A 16,494-nucleotide genomic window follows, 5' to 3' on the forward strand; every position below is an offset into this window, starting at 1 on the left:
TTTGATAATATTTAAAGAGAGGTGGATTTTGCTAAATTTGTCCCAGGCAGATAAAAGGGAAGAGGACAAATGACCAGAATTTATATTATCTTATACTTGTGTGCTCCTGCTTATAGACTTGATTGGAAGAGTTATTAAAAAAAAACAAGGCTTTAAAAAAAGGGTTAGATACAAGGCGAAGCATAAATTCCAGACAAACAAGTTCATTAGGTCTCTGTGGGTTTAATTCACTAGAGGTTTGAGCAGATCAATGCTTTTGTTGTAAAAGGTATTTAAAACTCTATGTGGTTTTGGAAGCCTGTCCTGATGTGTAACACATTACAGTGTCTGGCAGAAGAGGGTGAGCTGGTTCACTGACTTATTGCCTGACCTTGGCCAAGTCACTCTACTGACTATAATTCTGGCCACTTGCAGAATCCACACAAAGGGACACATTCCATGTCAGGGAGGATTTTATAGAGCCAGACTTTACAATTAGTTTAAGTTAGTCAAAAATTCTTTTGCACAAATTTTTGTTTATACAGTCATGTATCTGCTGACGGGATCCATGTAACTTTGTCTATTTTGTGTTTATGGATACAATATATTTCACTATATTTAAATTCATTATTTATTTATTTTTCCTGAGAAGTTTATACTCAGGTTACTGCAAATAAAAGCTGTAGCTTAATTTCAACAAAATCTGTGTTAAGATAAAAAGAATTGCCCTATGTTACGAATGATTCCATTTAAACATCATACATTAACTCTATGCAATTGATAGAGTTTAACACTTTATTTGCTACTCCAGCCACATTTTTTCCCATAGAAGAGCAAAAAACGAATGAATATTCACACTTAACTTTTAGCTTCAGGCTAAAATGTATTATGCACCATATTTTGGTTTTTAAAAATAATCACCTTGTCACAGTTCAATGGCAAAGTGAAGTCAACTCTGTCAATAGAGACAATTTGAGGGGGAAAAACATTCTTCACCCCCTTGAGTATCATTTCATTTGAATGCTCCTGATTTTTTACCTGCTACTTTTTTGGGAATGCACCATGGGAAAATATAATGAAGTCTAAAATACCATACACTGAAAACTCATCTTTGCTGACAGCATATAGCTGACAAGTCCTGGTGTTCTCATACATTGTCCCTATTTGAACACTATATTTTATGTACCTAAAATGCATGTCTAGAAAGTTGCTTTTAAACTCCACAAGCGCGGAAAAAACCTGGATGCCCATATGTCTAACAATGTATTGCATGAATATATTAACACCATCACAGCACCAACTGCTTTCATTGTTTTGCTATAAATGGGATCATAGTCAGGATATACATTACTTAAAGAGTATTTTTCAACACATCTGAGAAGAAAGCAAAATCATTTGCTAAAAAATATTTAGGCAATAAAAGAAAATGAAATAAAAGTAGTAGACGTTATCTTTAGTAGAAGACATTGGCAATTGAATACAGCTGACATGATTATTTTTTGACAAGAGGGTGATAGGGTTGTAGAGGTTTGTATTCTATTATTTTAGAATCTACTCTCCAGGAAAGACCTGAATGGTTTTCACAATTTTGTGTTGATATTTTAGAGGCCAGAGACTTTTCAATTTGCCTTTGTCTAAAATAGAGTAAGAATAAATTAAGATTGTTCCTTAAGAAAATCAAGACATCTTTAATGACTTTAGTGGTTCAATTTTCCTATTATTATTCTTATTGTTATTGTTATTGTTATTATTCTGAGACCAAAACCTTTAAATAAAGAATTGTTACTACTCTGGCATATTTTCAGATAATGCAGAGAAAATATGAATAAGTAAATCAATGAATTAATGCATAAGAACAAATAGAAGAATTCCAGGGTCCTTCTACAAATTATAGAAAAAAACGATTATTCCTCTTATGAATGTGAATATAATTAATATAGGTTTTGCTTTAATATATATATATATTTTTTTGCCTGGTCTTGGCACTTATGAAAATCACTTAAGCTTTCAATGTTTGGGATGACGATGCTCACAGGACTAATGGTGTCAGGCTCCACCTTCTGATAGTGATATCCTGAGGTCGTAAGAGAGATTTGTAAAGACTTTGAGCTCCCTAGAAGAAAAGCTGCATATGAATTCAAGTGGCAGTCACTGCCAGGACTTAAATATACTACATCTAAGAAAATCTTTGGTTTACTCTTTTCTTAAATTTCAGGAGAAAAAGTTAAGAAAACTCATATTATGACAGGAGGCAAAAAGCCAGAAGTAGTTCAAAATGGTTGATCCAAGAAAGAAATTGTATTGAGCTGTGGTAAATGAGCAGGGTAAGAATAACTTCAGTGAATTTCATAAAGGTCAAAGACAGCTTTGAAGACAAAAGTCCCAAGCTGTGTTCTGTAGCTCCTCATGAATTTTTTGTTGTAGAATCCCATATATGTGGACCAATTTTTTCTAGTGGGTTATAATAAAAGCCACCAAGGCAAGTGTGGGCAACTATACAAATTAATAAGTATATCTATAGATAGATAGCTCCATAAATGCCAAATACATACACATGTGAGAGACAGGTACAGTTTGTGATTTTTTTAAATTCCATTTTACAAACTTATAAACTTTCTAGACAGAGTGAGAAAGATATGCAGATAGTATGAGACTGTCAATGTGAGAAAGATTAATGAATGAAGAATATTTTTGCCATGGTTTAAAACAGTCATCAGTTACATGTCATTTAACAAAATCCAGCTAGGTAGTCAATTATAGACTTTGCTCATTTCTTTACATTGTGTCTCCTTCTTCTTCTAAGATGGTTTATTAACAAGATAAACTCCTTGTGCTATTTGAGAACAAAGGAGGTGAAATTCATATCTCACTGTGTGCCTTGTGTCTCTTTTTAGTATCACTAATGCCTGTGTGCAGTGTTTGGGGATTAAGTATTTTTTATTAAATTGAACTGAGTGCTGTCCATATGCTCAAGAAATACCACCAAGATGGTTTCTCAAAGGCAAGGTTATGCAACTTTAGTAGCAGCTTAAGAGAGGCATGGACATCCTTTAAACTATTAGGGTAACTATGGTCTGCATTAATCAATACATAATAATGAAATGTAATGGTATACCTGTTCTGGGAAGACCACATTTGGAGGAATGCATCTATTTCTCAATCATGCATTTTGGAAGGTCACTTGTGTACAATGTAGTTGGAGAAAGGTTTGAGGAAACTGGAAAAGTTCAACCTGGAGAAGCCTTCTGGGGGCGTTTTCTTTCTTTTAATTTTGTCAGTTTCTTATGAGACATGATTATATAATGTTTTGTGGCTCCAGAGGAAAGAATTAAATGAGTAGCTACAGTTAGAGAGAAGCACATTTAGTTGTATCTAAGAAGGAAATTTTGATTTTTCAATATTTTTAGTAGTTAAATAAAAATAAATACATAATTCCTTCTGCTATTACCATTTTATAAATGTAACAATGTATTCACGCTAAAGTAGAACAGACATAATCTCATAGTAGAGGATATTCTGTTAATATGAATAACTTTAACTTTAAGAAAAACTCAGGGCATTCTTCTTATTTCTCTCAATTTGTCATGGGCCAATAAAAACATCATGGTTGGCCCTGATCTAAAGACTAATTTTGGGAGACATTGGCCTCAATTCTGTGAATTCAATGCAAGGGCAAAAGACAACTATTGGTAGTAGTTTTAAATCAAATATTTGAAAGTTACTTTAGAGTATGAAAACATATTTTATCTTTTATTAATGGCTAAACAAAATATTAATCCTTCTAGAAATGGAAGAGAAAGATAGGGTTAAAAAAAAAAGTCTTCACTTGCATAGAGCCCTCTAAAATGCATCTGGCTATTTCTTCTCTTTGCATTAGGCTCTATTTAGATGTTGGTGCAAATTGATTAGTGAAATGGACTTTTCTGCTTCCTCATTTTCTCTTCATTCTTTTGATGGGCCGACTGGTTTCAAATATCGTGAACTATAATGATAGGCCATAATTTATATGTCAGAGTTAGCAAACTCTAGATGAATGGTCGTAAGAATGGCAGAATGTAGTCAGTATTTTTCAAATGTCCTACAGCCTTTTTCAGCTTAAGAAAGAAATGTGAAGCTATACAGAGAGCTAATAACTTCTTCCACTGGAAAGTAGCCACCTTTCTATCCAATTGTAAGTAAAAGAAAATGTATTTAATTTACTATTTCAATTTACAGAAGTGCATCCACAGCCCAGACCTCAGTGTAACATAGAGTATATATTTCATTTCAGTAAGGAAAGACTGAACTGAATCAATATTTGAAGGACCTGGCACTGTATGGAGGTCAACAGATTCTGGATCACTCAGACAGCCAGGCTATTGGTCTGTTGGAATGCCTGAGTATGTGTTCCTCACTCATTGCCCTACATATTTAAAAATGACACACCTGTGAGTGTTATTATCTGAGTGCACAAGAGTCCCTATGAAATCTGATGCATAATCAATTCCTAGTCATCGCCTCCATCATCACACATGCAGCTTGCCTGATGCTTAAAGCAGAATCATTAATTTCAGAGCCTTACTCTTTAGTTTCTGGGCTGAACAATTCCCATATTCAAAACAATTCATTTATTTCCAGATTGCAGGCTAAAGTAATCTATTGGAACAATGTAAATAAAGTTCTAAGTTTCTTCAAAACATTTCTTTAGAAGTATTCATGCCCCACTTTTCTTTTCTTTTCTTTCTCTCTCTCTCTCTCTCATTTTTTTTTTGAGTTTCCATGAAGTTCTAGGAATTTAAGTAGTAGCAGTATTACTCACTACCTTTGTTTAAGCACCCCCAGAACCTTGGTTTCTGTTATGCACTCAGTCAGTCAATCTTGTTTCTGTGTTAAAAGTAACGTACTTTTTCCCATGGTCATCACAAAAGTAACATAGTGATTCCAGCGGAAAAAAAAATAATCACTGTTATAGAGGATCATCCCAAAGCCACTGCTGATAGGAATCTCCTTGCTAAGTTAAGCAAAAGGAAATAGCACAAAATGAGTCTTCTATAAACAAAGACATTCTGTGATCTAACTTAGAAACTTCAAGATCAGTCCTCCGTCATGGTACCCTGTTTTGTATGTTTGTTTTGTTTTTGTTTCTGTCATCCCATCCCCCAGTTCTTCTCAAAACTTTCCATATTCTCAGTAGTGTGTGTGTGTATGTGTGTGTGTGTGTGTGTGAGAGAGAGAGAGAGAGAGACAGAGACAGAGAGAGAGACACAGAGAGAGAGAGAGAGAGTGTTTTCTCCCTTCTTAGAATCAGTTATACCATAGCATTCTGAAGGGCAGTCTAAAATATGTCATTGGAGTTCAGGGACATGATCAAAGTCGTCTATGTAAAAGTTTGTGAAAGGCGTGAGGTAGTCTGAAGGAAGCATTCCATGATTCTTTCATGGTTTGGCACTGGAGCTCTGTGATAGGCATCCAGAATAGGATTAGCAAAAATGAAATTGTCTCCAACTGAAGGGTGTCTACACTTACTTTCATCTTTATCTTAAGACTCATTACTTTCTGATATTGGCTAAGGTATAGCCACACTGTTGTTTGAGTGCCAAACAAAATAATGTGCTAGCTGCTTAGTAAGAAGCCTCAAACACAATCATGTCTAGAATGGAATTTTATTGCAAAGTAATTTCTAGGCATTTATTTGGAATGAAAAAGAAATATTCTAATAAGTTGTTAAAAATATCATTTTAAATTGTTATTTCTTTTTTGAGAATATTTTGGTATTTTGGACATTTTAGCTGATCTATGTCATTTTCCCTTCAGTTTAGGAAATTTTCTAAGATTTGAGGCATAATTTTTTATAGCAGATGCTTCTCTTTGTTTTCAAGTAAGGCATTTGGGTATTTCAGGAGAATTTTTTATTATGCTTAATCACTTTCATGCTCATTTGATTCTAGACCCTAAATAGACTCTAGTTTAATCAATGAGCCTTAGGCCAAAAGAACAAATGGAATATTAAATCTGCACAGACAGAGAGGAATGGAGAGACCGATTAAGAAGATATGAGGAACTCACTCATCAGAAAAGATGAAGAATGGATTAAGGCACTATCTGGAGAAGGTACTAGAAAATTACCATTGTGGGGTCAGTAGAAGCATTTTTTCAGTATTCTAGAAGTGCTTTTGTTCTAGTAGGAAAATAAGAGTCTATATGGCAGAGTCACTTCTGTGGCCTTACTCGCACATAAAAATTAAAATTCCAGAGATAACCTACCTTATTTTTATTATTTCTAGACTATAAGTAGGCTGGGAGATAAGTTAAAATATAACTATCTAATTTTAACTATTTTACAGATATTCCAAAAATGTCTTTCTCTCTCCTAAAAGATTATCTTTTTATATATGGAAATATTTAAATAGATTATAATTTTTCTTTTACGTATAAATTGGTTACCAATTGTTAATTTCTTTAGCATTGTGAATCAATTTGAGAAGCTCAACGAAAGGTTTGGACCCTGCCCCAGATAAATGCTTACATACTCATACAATCTTAGGAACAAATTTATGGCCTTTACAAAATGCTTGAAGTTCATCCATGAATGTGTAAGAAGCCCTACATTAGAATAAGATAAGATTTCAGGTTAGTTGACAGCTTATCATGACTGAAAAAAGTTTTGTTGGTGAAAGAAGTAAAAACAGCTGACAAGGCACACAATCCTGGTTGTAATCTTTAGAAATGATTGAGTTTATTAGCTAGCCTGTAATGAATGTTCAGGGTTTTTGGAATTTCACCACTTCAGTTTTAAAGTGAAACTTCACTGCTATCCTATGCCGCATTTATTTGAGAAGTGAGAATAATTACCAGTGTGCATTCCAAATAGAGTCCAAGTTAATTTCTATTAGTGACAGGATGTGCAATATCATATGTAAACAACAACAACAAAAGACTACCTAATTAAAAGATTTCAGAAGGAGATTTCAATTTTCTAAATGTTGGTGCTCATACTAAATAATATGTCTCAACTGAGCCAGCTTATATCTTCGCCAAGTTTCTGTCATTTGGCAGGTTGTTCCAACATTTAAATTCAAATATTCAATGAAAAGAGCTCTGAAGAAAGGACATTTTTTTCTGAATGAACAGTCTTACCTGCCATGCGTGTATAAAATGAACTCTTGCCCCACCCCTGTTATCATTGGACAGCCAGTCATTAAAAATTGATTGAGTGCCCACTATGTGCTAGGTATTGAAGTATAGCATACAATTTTTATCTTAAAAAGCTGTGGTCTACTGAAGAAGCAACTAGGATTTAGTGTGATAAATGTTATCATGGGGCAATATGGGGCAATCTGGGTTCTCACACTTAGTTGTTATAGAAGATTTATTGATCCTGAGCATGTCTAAATTTAGACATAAAGATGAGTAGAACATAGGATGAGCAACACAGAGGTATTTGGAAAAATGAAGGTAGAATGGGAAAGTGACTTTGGGACCTAAGAAGAAGATATAACAAGTTTAGAGTACAGAGAGCTAAGGATTTTGATTCCAAAAGCAATGTGAAACTAGTAGGGAATTTTAAGCAGAAGAATGACATACACTATTTTGAAATTTAGAAACATCACTCTGTAGTAGAAAATAGTTGGAAAGTTGGATGCCACTGAAAAATTGTAGGTAACAGATATTGGTGACCTCAGTAAAGGTAGCTAATGGACAGGAATGGAGTATTAAAAGATTCATCAAAATTAACATGGGAACAATTGTGGGGGAGGGGGAGCAAAGAGTAAAAAATGCCTCCCTCACTTCTGTTTTATGTAACTTGGTAGTTTTAACTTCTGTTTTTATGTAAATGGTAGAAAAATTTACAGTGAGTGGCAGAGGAGGTTTTAGAAGGAAAGAAGATGAGTTCAGTTTGAAGTATGTTGCATTGTAGTTGAAGATGGAAAATCCACAGAATGTCCAGTTAGTAGGTAGCTATGTGGACTTGACTTAGGCTATGTATGTAGGTGTGGATATTATTCATATAGACACAAGCAAATTATGGTGTAGAGAGGATGAGATCAACTAGGGAGAATGGAGATGGAGAAACAGAGACAGCGATTGGGATTGAGAGAAGGCAGGGAACGTAAGGGAAGAGATGAGATGCAATCAGATTTGAGGACACAATTCCTCAGATGCCAAGTCTGTAAGGGATGGTGGAGAAAATGAAGGCTTGGAAGAGGCAGCAAGCAAGTGTAAACAAATCTACCTGGTTGCCCGGCTGCCAGGGAAAAGAGTTCATCAAGAAGGCAAGAATTACCAGCAGTGTCAGATCCTACAGAGGTGTCAAATCCCAATTAAAGTACAAATGAAAATGAGTCACTGCATTTCTTGACAAATGTCATGAACGTCCCGACAAACATGAGCTTCCGAGAAGAAACTCAATAAAGGTAAATGTATAAGCTGAAATGTTGCAGTTTGAGAAATAGGAAATGAGGAAGTGAAAGCAGTGAATGGAAGCTACTCTCTCAAGAAGATGGCTGCTAGTTGGAGGGCAGATACCATTAGACAATGCTCACTTAAAAAAATCTCCTATTTTGCTCATATGAGCTGCACTTTTTCATATATGTTAAACAAAATTCTACCAGCTATGTATTATTGTTAAACCAGAATTAATCCACTAAGCATAGGTTAGAGATTTATTAGGCTTGGTATATTTTATTTTCCTTCCTCCGTCAGGAAAATCAGGATGTTTGCAATCACTGTGAATACTATTTGGCTTTTATTTTCATGTGTAATGTCAAGTATGGGTATAAGAGTCAGAGACAGATAAAAAGAAGAGAAACCCAAGCATATTTCTCTTGGGTTTGGATCAGCTGAGGTTCTCCCTGAAGGAAGGAAGGAAGCTTATTAAAATGAAAGTGCCTGTTCCCTTTTAATTATTATTTCAAAATGTCAGATCACTGGCTTGAAGGCCTGACTAGCTGAGCATTAGCCCTTGAAGCAGTCAAAAGGCACAGGGTAAGAAAGTAAGTTCGAGTGTGATGAAATCTCCCTGTTCTATTGGATTCTAGCGATCAGAGCCATGGTAGCTGCCATGGTAGAGAGCTGTCCCCGAGAAAGTTCAGCAGAATCTGGGTGCCAGTGCATTTCTGTAGAACCCACCATTAGCTTAGTGTGCAGAGATATTGCATATCGAATTTCCACAGCACGAGGATTCTGATCGTAGGTCTTTCATCTTTGTGAGGGGAACAATGGACTGAATTTTGCATCCAATGTTGACCTGATGCCGTAAACGTGTAAGTTGATAAGTTAAGAAATTTGTCAGACCCACGATAATTATTTTTAAGCATGTAGTGATTCTGATTCATTGGTCACCTTGTTGAGAGTGCCATACCATGCCATGACAGCAATGTACTGATAAGATAATTAGGTGAAAATTCTTTGATCATTTGGGTTGAAATAAGGGAAGTGATCTAAAACATTTCAAAAACTATTTTCAATACACTTGGTTGAATTAGTATCTAAATTTGCTAAGTTATCTAATATACATCATTATAATGGCATTTACTCGTCTCTATTTAGCTAGCAATTTCCTTCCCAAGTTATGGGGAATGAGGCTGCACTATAGGAGTTAGGAGTTTGGGATCTAGAATCAGACAAGCTTGGGAGAATTTCTGTTCTAGTCTTGACTAGCTGGGCAATCTTGAGTGAACTGCTGCTTTCCTCTGTGCCTCAGTATCCTCATCTATGAAAAGATGATAGGAATGGCAGTTCTTGCCTTGGGATATTGCGGGGACTGAATGAGGTGACTCAAACCTCGATGTAATAAGCATTCAGTAAGTGTCACTGAGTCTGACTTTGGTATTTGCTGCATGCTCTGATTCCCAACAGTAAATAAGGTAAATAAGTTAAATATTTCCCAAGGTAAATAAGTTACCTTGCATATCTCACAGGTTGAGCTGGGGGAGCAAGCAAAATAGCCATAGCCTCTGAACGAAGGAGCAGGGCAGCTTCACACTGGGCAGGCGCACAGGAGGACACGGTCTAACTCTTGCTTCAGCTGCTGCCAACTCTCCCCAGCTGTGCGTACAGATGGGGCTCCTCTCTCCTGCAGTGACGGGGCTCACATTGGCACAGGCTGGATTGCTTGTTGCTGTATGTACTCCTCTTGCTGAAGTTGCCGGGCCAGCTCCAAGTCGCTAAGGCCCAACAAGCCAGGTGGCTGCTCCCACTTTTTGCTTCCGGCCAACTTGCTCAGGGAATGACTTAAGTTCAAGTCAGAGTCACAAAAGCAGCTGTCACCATCCGCATTGTGCAACTTTCCCACACTACTTGCTCCTCCTATGCAAAGTCCTGATCGGTGACCATTCGGTACAAGCGACTTTCATGTTTAGTCAAAGTTTAGAAAAAGACACTAAGTTCACTTTCCTGGGCAGCTGCCATTAGCTCACAGAGACTATTGGAAGTCCTCGCTGTGTCTCAGCGGTCTCCAGGAACTCTCCGCAATCAGGCTTTCTGTTAGGAGGTTGGTGTCGCTGGCGTACTTGCAGGTGAAGATCTTCTCTACCAGCTGGTTATAACGCACTTTTCAAAGTGCACTCACAGCCTCAGAAGTCCGGGGATCAACAAGCTAGCCGTGGTACAGATATGCCTAGCAAGTCAAAGGTCCTGCACTCCGATGCCTACTCAAAATCTGAGACTCCTGTGAATCACACATTGCCATCCAGACCTGTGGCCAGTTTAGGCAGCATTGCACTGCACTGTCCACACTCTGCTGAAAATAAAGCTGAAGTCCCTCTGATTTTTGGGGATTGGTGGATTGGAAACCATCTCCGGGATGAGCTAGTGGAGCTCATTTTATATGAAGATAGTATCTTTACCAACAATTGTTGTTCTGGGTTTTATTGGCCCTTACGATGTGCTCAAAGAGTTCTTTTAAAGTAATGCTTTCAATGACTTTTTAAATAATCATCTAAAAAATGTTGTGCGTTCATATAACTTACTTTGATTTCTAGCCTCATTATCTTTCACATTACCTTTAAAGTATAGTGAAGTGAAAATATTTAACATTTGAGAGAGAGAGAAAATAGAGAATATTTCATCTTCTGCTATAGAAACTAAAATACATGTGTGTATATTTATGTATGTGTGTAGACAAACACACATACATATAGACATATACACGTGGGTTGTATATACATATATGCACATGCATACAGACATATACACATTTATGTATATGCATATATATGTATGCATGTATATATGTGTGTAAGTAAATTAACGTTATAGGCATATTTTATGCTGCGTGAAATAGAGGTTTTCCCTTATATTTTAACAATGGAAATGTATAAATTTTAAAATGGTAAAACATAAAAAGACAAAATGACTTACTTAAAAGTAATTATTATCTTGGACAATAATTTTATCTTCTTCTGAAAACTAACACTAAAAGACTTCAAATCCGGGATGCCTGGGTTGCTCAGTCAGTTAGCAGTTAAGCATCTGACTCTTGATTTTGGCTCAGATCATGATCTGAGGTTTGTGACTTTGAGCCCTGTGTTGGGCTCTGTACTGACAGCACAGAGCCTGCTGGGGACTCTCTCTTCCTCTCTCTCTCTCTGCCCCTCCCCTGCTCTCTCTCTCTCTCTCAAAATAAATAAATAAACATTAAAAAAAGACTTCAAATCCATCTCGATGTCACATAAGTTATATATGTGACTAACATATTCTGTGTTTCTCCTGAAAGAAAAATGAAAGAATCTCTACATAATCTGATACTAACTTCATAATGGGCTCAAGTGAAGGAAATGTGAGAATTGGCAATTCTGAATTTCATTGTTATGAAGTTTGCTTACTCTTCTCAGCCCCATAGAGTTAAATTTCACTATTGAATGTTACAAAGAATATTGATTAGAATAATTGAAATGACTTTTTTCTATAAAAATATCGTCGACAATTTTTAATCACCTTCGACAAAAATTATTCACAAATGTACATCAGACCATCATCAGCAGAATTTCAGTAAAGACAAAAAAAAAAACCTCTGTGTGTGGGGGGGGGGGTGGGTGGGTGTATGAGTGTTTTAATCCATTAGAAGATTTAGTCTGGTCTGCCTGACATAAGGGTGATAGGTTTCTATCTCTTAGTCTAATTAACACCTTTAATCTTTTTTAATGGTTAGGCATTCTCTCTTTGGTTTTGAGGCATGCTAGAGATAAAAGCACGGGAGGCTGGAGGTTAATCCTTCCTGTACTTTATTTCTTAATTTCTGCCACAGGGATTCCCTTTCTATCATGGCTATTTATTCAGGAACCCTGATGATATGCTTTGAGTAAGAGACAACAGATAGTTGGTTTAGAACTATCATTCAATATTCCTTAGATATCAAATTACAGGGGCTGTAATTAAGAGCTGTTACATGAACACAACTCCAATTTCTTATATGTCTTTTTTATTATTATGTCTCAGAAATGAATCAAATTAGTGCTTTTAGAATTGATATTGAAACCAGATAGCACCATACCTTGGATTATTCTGGCAAAAAGGTAACAATGGTGGCAAACACCCCCTCAGATTTAGTTAATTAAGGATGTTATAGATAGATACTAACATATCGATGATGATTTGCTTTTTCTCACTAAAATGAAGAGTGTTGAATTTCCTAGTATTGATAATAGAAATCTATTAACTCAAATTTGGCAATCAGTGCATAATAGAGATTTGACTTGTCATTTTAGAATTAGGATTTTTTAGGGTTATATCTTAAGTTTTTTTTTAAGCTTATTTATTTATTTTGAGAGAGACAGAGAAAGAGAGAGTGAGCGGGAGAAGGGTAGAGAGAGGGGGAAAGAGAGAATCCCCAGCAGGCTCCGTGCTGTCAACACAGATCCTGATGCAGGGCTCAAACCCACAAACCATGAGATCATGACCTGGGCTGAAACCAAGAGTCTCTTGGATGCTTAACCAGCTGAGCCACCCAGGCTCCCCTGTGATTAATATGTCTTACATAAGGTAATGTTTTGACCATTTGCCCCAGAAGCCTTAACATCTTTTCAAGACAAACTTTTTTTCAGAGTTTTTGAAAATATACTGAGATTTTATTTGTAAAAATGCATTCTTCTTCAAAATATTCCATTTGGAATTTTAGGCAAACTATAGATTTTTAAATATTTTCGAATTAATAAAAATCTCTTCAATAGAGTTATATGACTTGTGATTTCAGCTAAATATATATATATATATACTTGATATATATACTCATATATCTTTAACAAATTTTGCTGTAATTGAACCAATATGTCATCTCTTCAGAACTGTAACTGAGGAAGAGTTTTTGAAAGTGGACCATTTCTTGAAAAAAAAGAATTAAAATATTCTCAATTTGACTAGAGTTATTAATGTAATATTCCTGTATTACACACACACAGATTCTAAAGATCTTTAAATAAATTTAGGTAGAAAAAGCCAGGAATCAAGGAGTGCTAATTAAATATTTAAAAATGGGACAAATTCCCTGGCAAACGTACAAATATAGGAAAATTATAAATTAAAGCACTTTCAGAATTCTCGATTATGAGCTATTTAGAATGTTTGGTAAAATATATGTGTGGAATACATTTGCAAAGAAAAGTATAATGACCAGCTCTACCCTTACTTCCTGCTATGGGCAATGTGTTTATATTATGCATATATGACTATATAAGGTACAATATATTGATCTAAAAGAGATTTACTTTCTTTCCATAACATTCTCTTTAGTGATTTGTGAGGGAAAAAAAGAATGATGAGTAATATAAGAGTGGTCTAATGAGTTTGTGCATTACCTGCTTTGTGTCTTCATAAATGTAACTTGCCCAGTACAAATAGATGATTAGTATTCATTCTAAATTTTCTTTACATTTTTTCGGGCTAGCAACTTATGTGTTTATGGAGGAAAAATCTAAGTACAAAATGAATTTTTTTTTGTCCTGTCTCCTCTCCTGCCATTCTATTTACTAGTTACTTGTTCTTGACCAGAATAATAATTGGCCTAGAGTAACTGTTGAATTCCACATCTTTAACTGACAAGTGAAGATAATGTCTGCTTTAAATATCGTGTTGTGTGTAAACTAAATATAATGTTTTTCAAGTTCCTAGTATACAGACTGCACTTAACAAATATTAAGGATGCCTTCTCATTTGAGAGATTTCCCATCTTTTAAGTAGCTTCGTTCATATCACGTAACCTAGTTTGATAGTTAAATGGATATAATGTGGCATCTTTTGCAAAGCCAGAAAACCATGATTTAAATAAGTATTACCTTTTCCAGGGAAGATTGCCTTTGTTCTCCTTTTTCCTTACCTTCATTATTTTTATTTATTTTCTTTTTAAGTTTATTTATTTATATTGAGACAGAGAGAGAGAGAGAATGCCCACGTGCACACATGAGTAGGAAGCGGGGAGAGTGTCAGAGAGAGGGAGAGAGAGAATCCCAAGCAGGATGCACACTGTCAGTCCAGAGCCCCAGGTGGGGTTCGAACTCATGAACCATGATATCATGACCTGAACTGAAGTTGGATACTTAACCAACTGAGCTGCCCAGGTGCCCCCTCATTAGTTTTTATTTTTATTTTTAAGTGTCTGAACCAAACGCTTTGCTATCTTTCCAGCTTCTTTTCCTTTTTTTTTTTTTTTTTTTTTTTTTTTATAAATCATTGTCTCATAGCACTATAGCAAGTTAATCTGCAATAGAAAACAGAAACCACAGCACATGTTAAGTCTGCAGGGAGATTAGATAGTGCAGTTGGATGTGTTGTAGTGATGTGGGTCACCCACAAGAATAAACCTTTGTGCTCTACCCCTCACTGTCCTGTCAGGAGCTAAAAGACCTAGCCCCTGGCTTTGTTTCCCTTTGGAGGTTTCCCTTTGGAGGCCATCTTCATGGGAATGGTCACACACATGCAGGAAGGTCCCATTGTTGGGGTTTAATGCTTTGCTCTCCAGTCTTGAAATTCTTGAGAATTTTATCTGTCAATTTACAGCTTGTAAGTGAAGTGATATGGGACATTGGAGCATATGGCCAGAACTTAGAGCCTGGCTCACACACTCTGCTCCTCCTCAGGATGGGTTCTCAGGCCAGCTCCCAACTCCTTGTCCTCTGCTTCCTCAGGCCCTGGGCCCTCCTCCTGCCCCTCTCCCATGACTGCTGTTGCCCTCTGCCTGGGGCAGCCACTCATATGAGACTCTCATTTCTCTTTCTTGCTTTGAGCTCCATGGGGCCTGGGCAAGGACTTGGAGTGGGTTGAGATAAAGGGTGCCCACCGATGTTTCAGGGCAGGCAATGGCAGCAGCATCCCTGCTCCAGTAGGTGACTCAGTGGTGCTGATCCTGCCACTCATGGTCCAGGGTCCAGGGGCACAGTGTGTACAGATGTAGGAGTTCCAATCTCTAAGGATGCCGGTAGGTCCTGTGTATGTTGGGTATCAGTGGTGAGAAGGGGAGGTTGACCTCCCTGTGCAGTCAGGTCTGCAGGTCTGTCAGATGGCTTTAGGTAGGGATCCTGGAAGTGGTGGCTTGCATGCCTATCAGGTTCAGGTGGGGTCCCTGGGCTCCTGCAAGGGTCTGTACTTTGTGGGTGAGTATTTCTATGGCAAATGAGTGTGACATTAAATAGCAAATAAAAGCAACGTGAGAGGTCAAGAAAGAAACCACAAAGAAAGGGACACGTTTTATATTTTATTACCTTTAATGACATATATATATATATTTTTTTTTTTGAACAAGAGATTTTCATTTTTCACTGAGCTGAAATTACATAATAGGTCCTACCTTTTGGTTTGTTCTCTGAATCTTCCATTCACCTTCCCTCCCTGTTCTCTCTTTCAACCCAACCGGTTACTTTGAATCCTAGCCAGAGAGAGCTGATCTGCTGAGGGTCATGTGCAGCTACATTGCCCTGTGACTTTGCATGCCCTAATGGTGCCTGAGTATTTGTTCCCTAAGAAACAGTGCCTTGAGTCAAATGCTAACTCCAAAATTTATAGTAGTAGTTCTAAGGGGTCCTTAAAAGTGTATTGGAAATATTCACGCATATTCCTACCTTTGACCTTACCATGCTAATTCTTAATGTTTGTCATTTATTGTTTTTTACATTTAATCAATATTTCTTGATTGCTTACTAAACACTATGCATTCTGCCAAGTACTGGGGATACATTCATTTATGCAACAGCTATTTATTGAATGTTTACTAGACTCTGAGCTCTATTCTAGAGATTAAGGATACAGTGGTAAACAAGAGAGCCAAGACATTGGTTCTTGTGGAGTTTATATTTTAGTGGAATGAGAAGCAGTAGACAGACAATAAACAACTAAATAAATAATGTCCAACTTTTATAAAGTTTAGCAATATTTAGAGATTCCTGAATTGTTTGAATTTTTAAATTACTTTTATAGACTAGTGCACACACACACACACACACACACTTGTTCCTTTAGTTACTAGAAAATATAGATTGATTTTTCTAGCATGAGGAGTTATTTTTTCTATGTATCCTGTATTATCAATAGCCAATGGAAGTTAGTGAT

At 36.4% G+C, this 16,494-nt stretch overlaps 1 protein-coding gene and 1 pseudogene across 1 annotated transcript in view; one reads left to right on the plus strand and one right to left on the minus strand.

The window, feature by feature from the left end:
* Positions 1-16,494, plus strand: part of LOC113594762 (translation initiation factor IF-2-like) — a 398,057-nt gene that overhangs the window by 253,642 nt on the left and 127,921 nt on the right. The window lies entirely within an intron of this gene.
* The window catches only part of LOC106985754 (ubiquitin carboxyl-terminal hydrolase MINDY-1-like), a 41,457-nt pseudogene continuing 34,854 nt past the window's right edge, over positions 9,892-16,494 (minus strand).

The sequence above is a fragment of the Acinonyx jubatus genome, chromosome F2 (genome assembly GCF_027475565.1).
Source record: "Acinonyx jubatus isolate Ajub_Pintada_27869175 chromosome F2, VMU_Ajub_asm_v1.0, whole genome shotgun sequence".
In the NCBI taxonomy this organism is placed as follows: Eukaryota; Metazoa; Chordata; class Mammalia; order Carnivora; family Felidae; genus Acinonyx; species Acinonyx jubatus.